At 41.3% G+C, this 8,937-nt stretch overlaps 1 pseudogene; it reads right to left on the bottom strand.

The window, feature by feature from the left end:
* Nucleotides 1-7,088: 7,088 nt before the first annotated feature.
* Nucleotides 7,089-7,837, bottom strand: LOC102440730 (annotated as a pseudogene).
* Between the last annotated feature and the right edge of the window lie 1,100 nt (nt 7,838-8,937).

Here is an 8,937-nt window from a genome sequence, read left to right as displayed (position 1 = left end):
AGGAATGCTTACTGTTTCTGCCAGACAAGGCAGCTGAAATCACTTAGTGCCAAGATACTCGTCTAAAAGCTTGGCTCCAAGTTTTATTTTGTAACATAACCTCTGAAAGTCATACACTCTCATTCAGCCTATCCTATATAATAAAAGCCCAATATGCTAAGTATCCCATCGTCAGGTCATCTGTTCAACCAATCAAAACGTAATATGCTAATGATATACTAAGGCTGCTCAACCGCTCGCCATGACATGCACTGACCACCAGGGGGCAGACGCTCCAACTGGTAGGTTAGCTTGCTGCTGGGGACTGACCAAATAGGACTGAGCAAGATGGGCCAAACATGCCCTGGAGCCCTCCTGCAGTCCCTTCTCAGCTGGCCAACCTCCCTCGTCCCACCCCAGCCCCGATCATGCACCGGTGGGGTCCCTCGGCTTGGCCTGCACACTCTCGCACTCCAGGACCCGTCAGGGGATGTCGGAGAGCTGGTTTTGGCCCAATCCCGCAGGTCAGGCCAAGGGACCCCACTGGTGCACGAATTCGTACACCTGGCCTGTAGTGTTATATGAAATTGATCAAAGGATGCCTTGGGCTGCTGCAAGCTCCAATGGGAGTTCATGGTGGTTTTCCCCACCCTTACTGCACTGCTCAAAGGACTTTTACCAGAGTCACCCATCAGAATGATTGCCCCACAATTACTGTGGGGCAATGCCTGGACCTCATGCTCATCCCCTGCTCTAGCATATAGTTGATTGGATCAGGGTGGCCAGCTGGTCCTAGACAACCAATCACAAAGCTGATTAGAAACATTTTGTTGCTTGACTTTGAAAAGACAAACTGGGCCAATCAGAGTTCCTCTTTCAAAGATCTGAGCTAAGAAGCAGGGAGAATGTGCCCGTGAATGGTGGGAACAGTAGCTGAAGGTCATAAAGTAGAACTTTCACTATAAAGAGCAAGAGAATTAAGGTCAATGAGGTAGAGATATTTGTTTGATCCAATGCTATACCCTCATGGCCAAGAACAGTGCCTCGCATGTAGTAGTACTCAGTAAACATTTGTTGAATAAATGAATGAATCATGTGTGCAAGCTTAAGTAATAGGGGAGTAGCAATGATGAGTCACAACAGTAAACCAGTTGGAGAGAGAATAGTCAGAAGTGAAACTCACTCATGACAAGCTCAATAATGAAGATAAAAATGGTTAATTAATTATGTACATGACCTATATTACAACCTCATGTAACAGGTACTAGCATTATTAATATACAGATAAGGAAGCAGAAAAATGGAGTATTAAGTGACTTTCCCAAGATGATACAGCTAGTACAAGGTGGAGCCAGGGTTTGAATCAGGTTGTGTGCTCAGGAGAGTTTGCTGTTAGTACTATGTTTTGCCTCTGTTAAGGGCCCCAGGCCTCCTGTTTCCAGAACAGGTCTCAGAATCAACTGCTATAAGGCCCAATACTATTTCCATCTCTGGCCTTAGATTTCTATTTGACTGCATCCTTCCACTGCTCTATGCTAATTATTACAAAATCTTGGCCTCCTTATCTCTCTAACTGGAGGTAGCCTCAGTAGGTCCCACTTACTGCAATCTAAGAGCAAAATAGAATTAGAAAAGCAGAGATAGCACTGGACACGTGGTCCCTGCACCTGTCTTCCAGGTGTTTGCCTGTGGTCTGGCCTTGGCCCTGTGAACACCATTCCCAAATGGTTGATCCTGCCATCAGAAGTCATTTGTTAAATAAATTTCTGAAATAGTTACCAGAAACCAAGTCACTCATCTACTTTAGGGGATCTGATTATCTTCTGCATAAGGAACTACTCCAAGTCTGAGTGGCTCAAGACAATGACATTTATTTTGCTCATGAGTCTACAGTTGGAGCAGGCTTAGCAGGTGATATAGGCTGAATAGTGTTCCCTACATACATTTATATTGAAATTGTAACCCAAGTATCTTGGAAAGTGACTGTATTTACAAAGGTGATGAAGTTAAAACAAGCTCATTAGGGTGGGTCCAAATCCAATATAACTGGTATTCTTCCAAGAAGAGAACACTTAGATGCAGACATGGAGAGAGGTGAGATGGGAAGGCATAACAGAGAGAAGACAGCCATCTCAAGTCAAGGGTAAGGGCCTGGTACAGATCCTTCCTTCTAGCTCTTAGAAAGAACCAACCAGCCAACAGCTTGATCTTGGACCTCTGCCCTCTAGAACTGTGAGAAAGTAAATCTCTGTTATTTATGCCCCCAGTCTGTAGTACTTTGTTCTGACCACCTATCAAGACTAATATAGCAGGGGTTGCTTATCCATGCTCTATGTGGTGTTAATTGGAACCGGCCATGTGGAAGCTGCACCTTTTTTTTTTAATCCTCACCTGAGGATGTGTTTTTTTTATTGATTTTTAGAGAGGAAGAGAGAAAGACAGACAGAGAAACATGGATGTGAGAGAGAAACATCAATTGGTTGCCTCCCATATGATCCGCAACCTAGATATGTGCCCTAACCAGGAATCAAACCCCCAACATTTTGGGTGTATGGGATGATGCTGCAACCAACTGTGCCACCCTGCTAGGGCTATCGCTGCAATTTTTATGACCTAGCACAGAAGTCACACAGAGACATTTCTGCCACATTTTATCGATTAGAAGTGAATCATAAAGGCCAGTTCATATTCCATAAGAGAGGAATTAGAATATTTAACTTTTGATGGGCTGAGTCCAAAAATTTTCAGACATATTTTAAAATAAGTCTATTAGGCAAACCAATCAACATCCTTATTTGAGCAAGAGCCTCAGCAGACCAGTGGTCACAGCAGCTTGGACTCCTGTCATAACTCTTTCTACTTTATTCACATGAATACAGTTTATAGAAACGACACATTCGAAATATGTGCACCAGAGGAGTCATTGTATGTAGTCAGCAGAATCCACTGAACTGGACATTGTCTGATACTTAAAGCTAATACAAACTACATTCAATATAAAAACTTCAGCACTTTCAATTCAATTAATAGTGGTTACCCCAATCTGCTCTTGTAAAGTGCATCCCCATGTGATGTTTGAACCAACGGATTACAGGAAATTCAGATAGAAATATGACCCCATCACATAAGATTGGTTATTTACTTCTGCTGTCATAGCTTGATAACTAAATAAAAAATCAAAGTAGATGTAGCATTTCCTTGCTAATATGGATAATGATTAATAATAGTTTGCTAAGATGTTATGCATTGAACAAAAGTTTTTGAGTAGGAGACAACGCATCAGGGGCAGAGAATTGGAATCTGGTTGCACAAGGAGATAAACTTGGAAGACTTGGGATATGTGCAACTTACACTGGAGTAACTTCTTACAGCCACAGGGAAACTTCTGGCGAGGGAAGGAAAAAGAACTCTCTTCATTCCACCGGAGGGCATCAGCTACTTCTTCATCTTTTCTCTAACCTTTCCCATACAAGTAATCCAGGTTAGCCAATTGGATAGTTTGAGATTACTCCATAGAGGCTGTGGTTATTTCCCTCATCAACCCAAATTCTTCTTTTCTGTGACAGGAAGACTGAAAGTGACTATTCCCCAAGAGAGGCCTCCTACTTATTCTTCCATCAGGGGCACCTGCTCATGCCTACAAATCACTGGGACACCCCATCACTCTCAGGAAGCATAAATATTAATGGGTGTGTGGCCCAGGCACTGAGGGCCACATTGAGCTTATTATAACAAAGGAGATGGCAGCACGGCCTTGGAAAACATCATTAGTGAGGCACGTGGTGTGTGCATTAAGCAGTGTTTTCACCACAGAGATAGATGGCTGGGGAATGCAAACTTGAGAAGTGAGAGCATCATAGGCACTCAACTGGCTTCAGACCCACAATTCTCAATTGCAAAAATCTCTTTTACTTGGTCTAAGTCTGACCCTTCTTTTCAACCTAGTATTGGTGTAAAAATGGTGGCATCTTTGCTCTACTCCTTGTTTGAAATCCATCTAAATAAGCAAAGGGGACAATAGATAGAGGGAACACAACCCATCATCAATGAAGTAGGAACCTGCAAAAGCATCACACCACTAACTACGAAAGAGTCCTAGCAAATGCCAAGAAAGCTAGACTGAGATGAGGGAGTAAGCCCACAGCTGACACACGTTGCCAAAGTCTGATAAGACTATGTATTTCACCCAGCTGGCATGGCTCAGTGGTTGAGCATTGACCTTTGAACCAGGAGGTTATGGTTCAATTCCCAGTTCAATTTTATTAATATGTCAATAAAAATTTATTAAAAAAGAATATGTATTTCCTCAAAAGTATTTGTCAACACCATGAGGAACATATCAAAGATTCTCAGAGAGTCCAGTTTTGTGGACAGCACAGGAAAAAGGTAGGAAAGAAATAACATTTTTAAAAAATATATATTTTTTATTGATTTCAGAGAGGAAGAGAGAGAGAGAGAGAGATAGAAACACCAATGATGAGAATCATTGATTGGCTGCCTCCTTCATTGCCCCACACTGGGGATCGAGCCCACAACCCGGGCATGTGCCCTGACTGGTTCATAGGTTAACGCTTAACCACTGAGCCACACCGGCTGGGCAGAAAGAAATATCTTGATGAACAGAGAAAGTATCCATTGCTTATAGTGAGGTCAGCAATGGAAGGGTAATTTAAAAAAATTGGTATGCTGGTAGTCTGCTTCTGTTGTTGCCTGAGAGTGATGAGGGATACACAGCCAGCAGCTGCTCATATCCAGAAGGTATGTACCCTAAAGAGCTTGCTGTGAACAGCACTGGTTGAGGAACACAAAACTTGAGAAAGCCTGTGCCCTTAGGGTAAGGAAATCAAAGCTACAGGGAAAGAGGACTGGGAAATACAGAAATGGCAGGCTTGAGGTCATCCAACAAAATGAAATGGAAAAGCGAACTATAAATTTGCAAAGAAGTTGATGGATATGGGAGACAAAGCAGACCCATATATTCATAATTAATTTCTGAAGAAGAAAACAAGTGTTGGAAAATAAGTAAACAAGATATTTAATATAATCTTTTCCCCTGATGGGCTATCTGAGTTGTGCATACAAAGATGTCCAGAATGGGGTTCAACAAAAGTTGACAATTGTGATTTCTAGGCAGAAAGATATTGTTTTTTTGTACTTTTGTGAATCATTTGAAAATAAGCATGTGCTTTAAAAGTCTAAATAAAAACATTATTCTAAAATCAATAAACAAATGCATAGTGTTGGGGCCAGTTGACCCATGATTCCTTTCATCCCTGGCCTGCTTTTCCTCCTCTGCTCCACAGATGGTCACTCTATATGGAAGGTCATCTACATGTCTACAGATTGTCTGGTCTAAACTAGAGGCTAGGAAATGAGACCAATCATCTGGTGGTGTTGTATGCTCTCTTGCCTGCAATACATCCTTTCCGGCCAACCTCTCCGTGCCAAGGATGGGGCCAGAATTCAGAGATTAGAAATCACAACCCATTGTTAACTCTGAGATCGGAAAACAAATACTGCCTACTTCATGCCAGCCAGCAAGGAGGGCTTGCAGAAGATGTTCATATTTCCTTTTAAAAAATCACTGGCATAGCTCTGCTAGGAAAACACTAAGCGTTCTGGAAATTTGGTTTATGGAACAAATGGCCTATTTGTTTGTTGTGTGCCTACTATGTGACAGGTACATAATTTCATTTAATCTTCATCAGAACCCTATGACATGCATATACCCCTTATCGGTGAGGAAACTGAAGTTCAGAGAGGGTAAGTCATCTAAAGTTACATAGCTACTAAGTGGCGGAGTTAAAATCAAAGCCACATCTGTCTGGGAAACTAAAATCTCTTCTCAATAAAGGCTTGCAGACAAAAAGACTCTCTCCCCAGAAATTAAAGTTTGCAGGGCAAATCCTTTGGATTTTATGAGTCAAACCAATTTAAGAGCTACAGAAAGTGGGAAGAACTGACTTTGGTTGGTATTTTCAGAATTTCCTATAAATGTCAATTGAGAAGTCTTGTCACACAGGAGCCAGTAACTAAGGGATTTGTCATGGCTTAAACCAATTTGCTGGGAGCCAGAGGACATGAGACAGGAAAACTTGGTGGACTGGCCTTGCATACCCATCTGTCTTTCTGCGGATGTCCAGATTCCAATGTTAAGTGGGATACTTAGGCAGTATTTGTAATAATAAAAGCTGAAAATAAGCCTTAGTGTGCATTGGAGAGGGAATGGTTAAATAAACTGCATCTATACCTATGCAGACATGGAAAAGAATAATATCAAGTCCTATGTGCTGATGTAGAATGATCTCCAGGACATATAGGTAGTAAAAAACAAACAAACAAAAAATAATGCCCCCCCCCAAACAAGATTCAGATCAGTATATTTTTATGCTCTCATTTATGTTAAAAATATATATTAGATTGAATGATATTACAATCCTGCTTTTGTAGGTAAAAAAAGGTTTCAACAGTGGCAATTTCACTAAAAGGGGATGCATCCTGGGCAGGTGACTGGGGCCTAGAAGTCTGGGGTAAGGAGGACAGGGAATTTACTACCAAGAGCAAGTATCACTTTGTAAAATAAAAATAATAAAAAGAAAAACAAAATATACTTGACACCTTCAAACTGAGATTATAGCTTCCCCAATTTATGACCGTTTCTTGATCCAAATATTTAAAATTTGAGTCAGATTTTCATTAAATTCTGGTGTGACAAATGGGGTATATTTACTTTTCTATTTTGAGAACATTAAACAAAAAAGGATCATTTAATCACTGTACTGGTGAGAACATGGCATGGATTGGAGATGGGAGCAGATGTTCAAAAATGGAAGGGGGAAGACAACACTGCACAGTTTTCTCTCTCTTTTCTGTATTCCTTTCCTGTGGTACAAACTTCTGTTGTTGTTCTTTTTTAATTTAAATTCATTTTATTTTTAGATGACCTACATGACATGTTCTTAAAAACAATGCGTCTGCTCCAAATAAATCAGGGTCAAAATAAATGAAGAGCTCAAGATACCATCAGCCCCATTTGTGCTAGTCCTGGTGTGTGGATGAAAAGCAGCAGCCAGATATGATGACGTGATAGATCCAAATCACCAAAGTTGTTAACATTGTTCCGTTTCTAAACCACCCTTAAAGAAAATCATATATGGGGTCACCTAATTCTCACGGTCCAGCAGAGCAACCAGGCCATCTGGATTCATGTTTTCACCAATAAAGAGCTGGTAGTTTTATGCCGAAACCGGTTTTGCTCAGTGGATAGAGCATCGGCCTGCGGACTGAAAGGTCCCAGGTTCGATTCCGGTCAAGGGCATGTACCTGGGTTGCGGGCACATCCCCAGTGGGAGATGTGCAGGAGGCAGCTGATCGATGTTTCTCTCTCATCGATGTTTCTAACTCTCTATCTCTCTCCTTTCCTCTCTGTAAAAAATCAATAAAATATATTTTTAAAAAAAGAAGAACTGGTAGTTTTTGAAATTAGCAGGATGTGCTTCCTTTGTTCTATAGCCCCAGTCATAAAAGGCTCTACTCTTTCTGGTCTCTGTTCTTCAAGTTTCCCTTCCATTGATTCCATGTAATCTCTGATGTAGTTCTTGTAGACTTCTTTATGAAGCTGATTTCCTGCAAATGACGATTCACAACCATATCACCAGTGATTACTATGCCTTCAGTACCTTCCCTCCGGGCCTTCAGCAGAAGCATTTCCACCAATAAGCAAGTCAACAATGTTACCCTCTGTCCTACTGACCATCTTCCCCTTCACCATCAGGCACAGGCCGTCTGAGATCTCCTGGATCTTGTAGATGTCAGAGAACATCTCATCATGGCTGATGAGGTCACAGTAGGTGATCATAATAGCAGTTGGAAAAGATGACAGAAGTGGTGGTAGCAGGGACCCAGAACTTTGAGCAAGCGCCATGCCAAGCGGCACTGGGGAGGTGGGGGGAGGAGGGAGAGGAACCTCTGATTTTTTTAAAGAGAAGATATGATGCAAGATGACAGCAGATGTAGTAAGACTAACCACAATGGTCAAACAGACCTCCACCTCGTTGGGTCAGCAAAAAAATATGGTTTAGATTCAGTGATTTTGTTAGATTATAAAGATGGCCAACTGTTGGGGTCAAAATGCCTGTGGCTTAATTTGTCAGTTATACAAATTCAGCTTTTGAGAATATTTGGGAATCAAAGAGGGGCTGTGATACTTTAACATAAACTAAAGTGATCTCAGAAGAATAGTTACCTCCATAGAGAATTCTAGCCCTAGAAAGGATAATATCTATGGTGGATTAATTACAGGAATGGCCCTCATTTGTGTATGTCTCCTTATTGTGCCTTTGGGGTTTTGTCATGCTGACTATAGGCTTGGTCATGTACCTTACTTTGGGCAATGGGACAGTAGCAAATGTCATGTAAGCAGAGACATGAAAAGCATTTCAGTACTGGCCCTCCTCTCATTGCTCTTGAGATCCTGCTGAGCTGCCATGTTGAATAAGCCTGGTAAAGGTTGAGAGACTACACACACTGAGATGAGCCATCCCAGCTGAGTCATCTTACATCAGCCAGACCCCAGCAGACCTGGCAACTGACAGCAGACACATGAGTGTGCCCAGCCAACATCAACTGCGTCTAGTCCAAATAGGCAGAATCATCCAGCTGAGCCCACCAATAACTGCCATTTCTTAGGATAGTGACTAAACAAAAGATGGTTGTTTGAGCTTTTATATTTTGGGCTAGTTTATAATGTAGCAGTATTATCTGCTACAACATCCTTGCTTTTTAATATTTGATATAAAAATAATATCCTTCTTTCTAACAATCCAATCAACTCTTGAATATCTGAATAAATGGAGAATAAGGACATGATGGAAAATAAAAATGTGCTAACAATCCCAAATTCTAAAATCTGTTGAAAAACTTTTGGAGATGTGTGGTGATGATGGTGGGACAACAACC

Source organism: Myotis lucifugus, unplaced genomic scaffold (genome assembly GCF_000147115.1).
Source record: "Myotis lucifugus unplaced genomic scaffold, Myoluc2.0 scaffold_205, whole genome shotgun sequence".
Taxonomy (NCBI): Eukaryota; Metazoa; Chordata; class Mammalia; order Chiroptera; family Vespertilionidae; genus Myotis; species Myotis lucifugus.
This window is presented reverse-complemented; position numbering and strand designations above follow the sequence as displayed.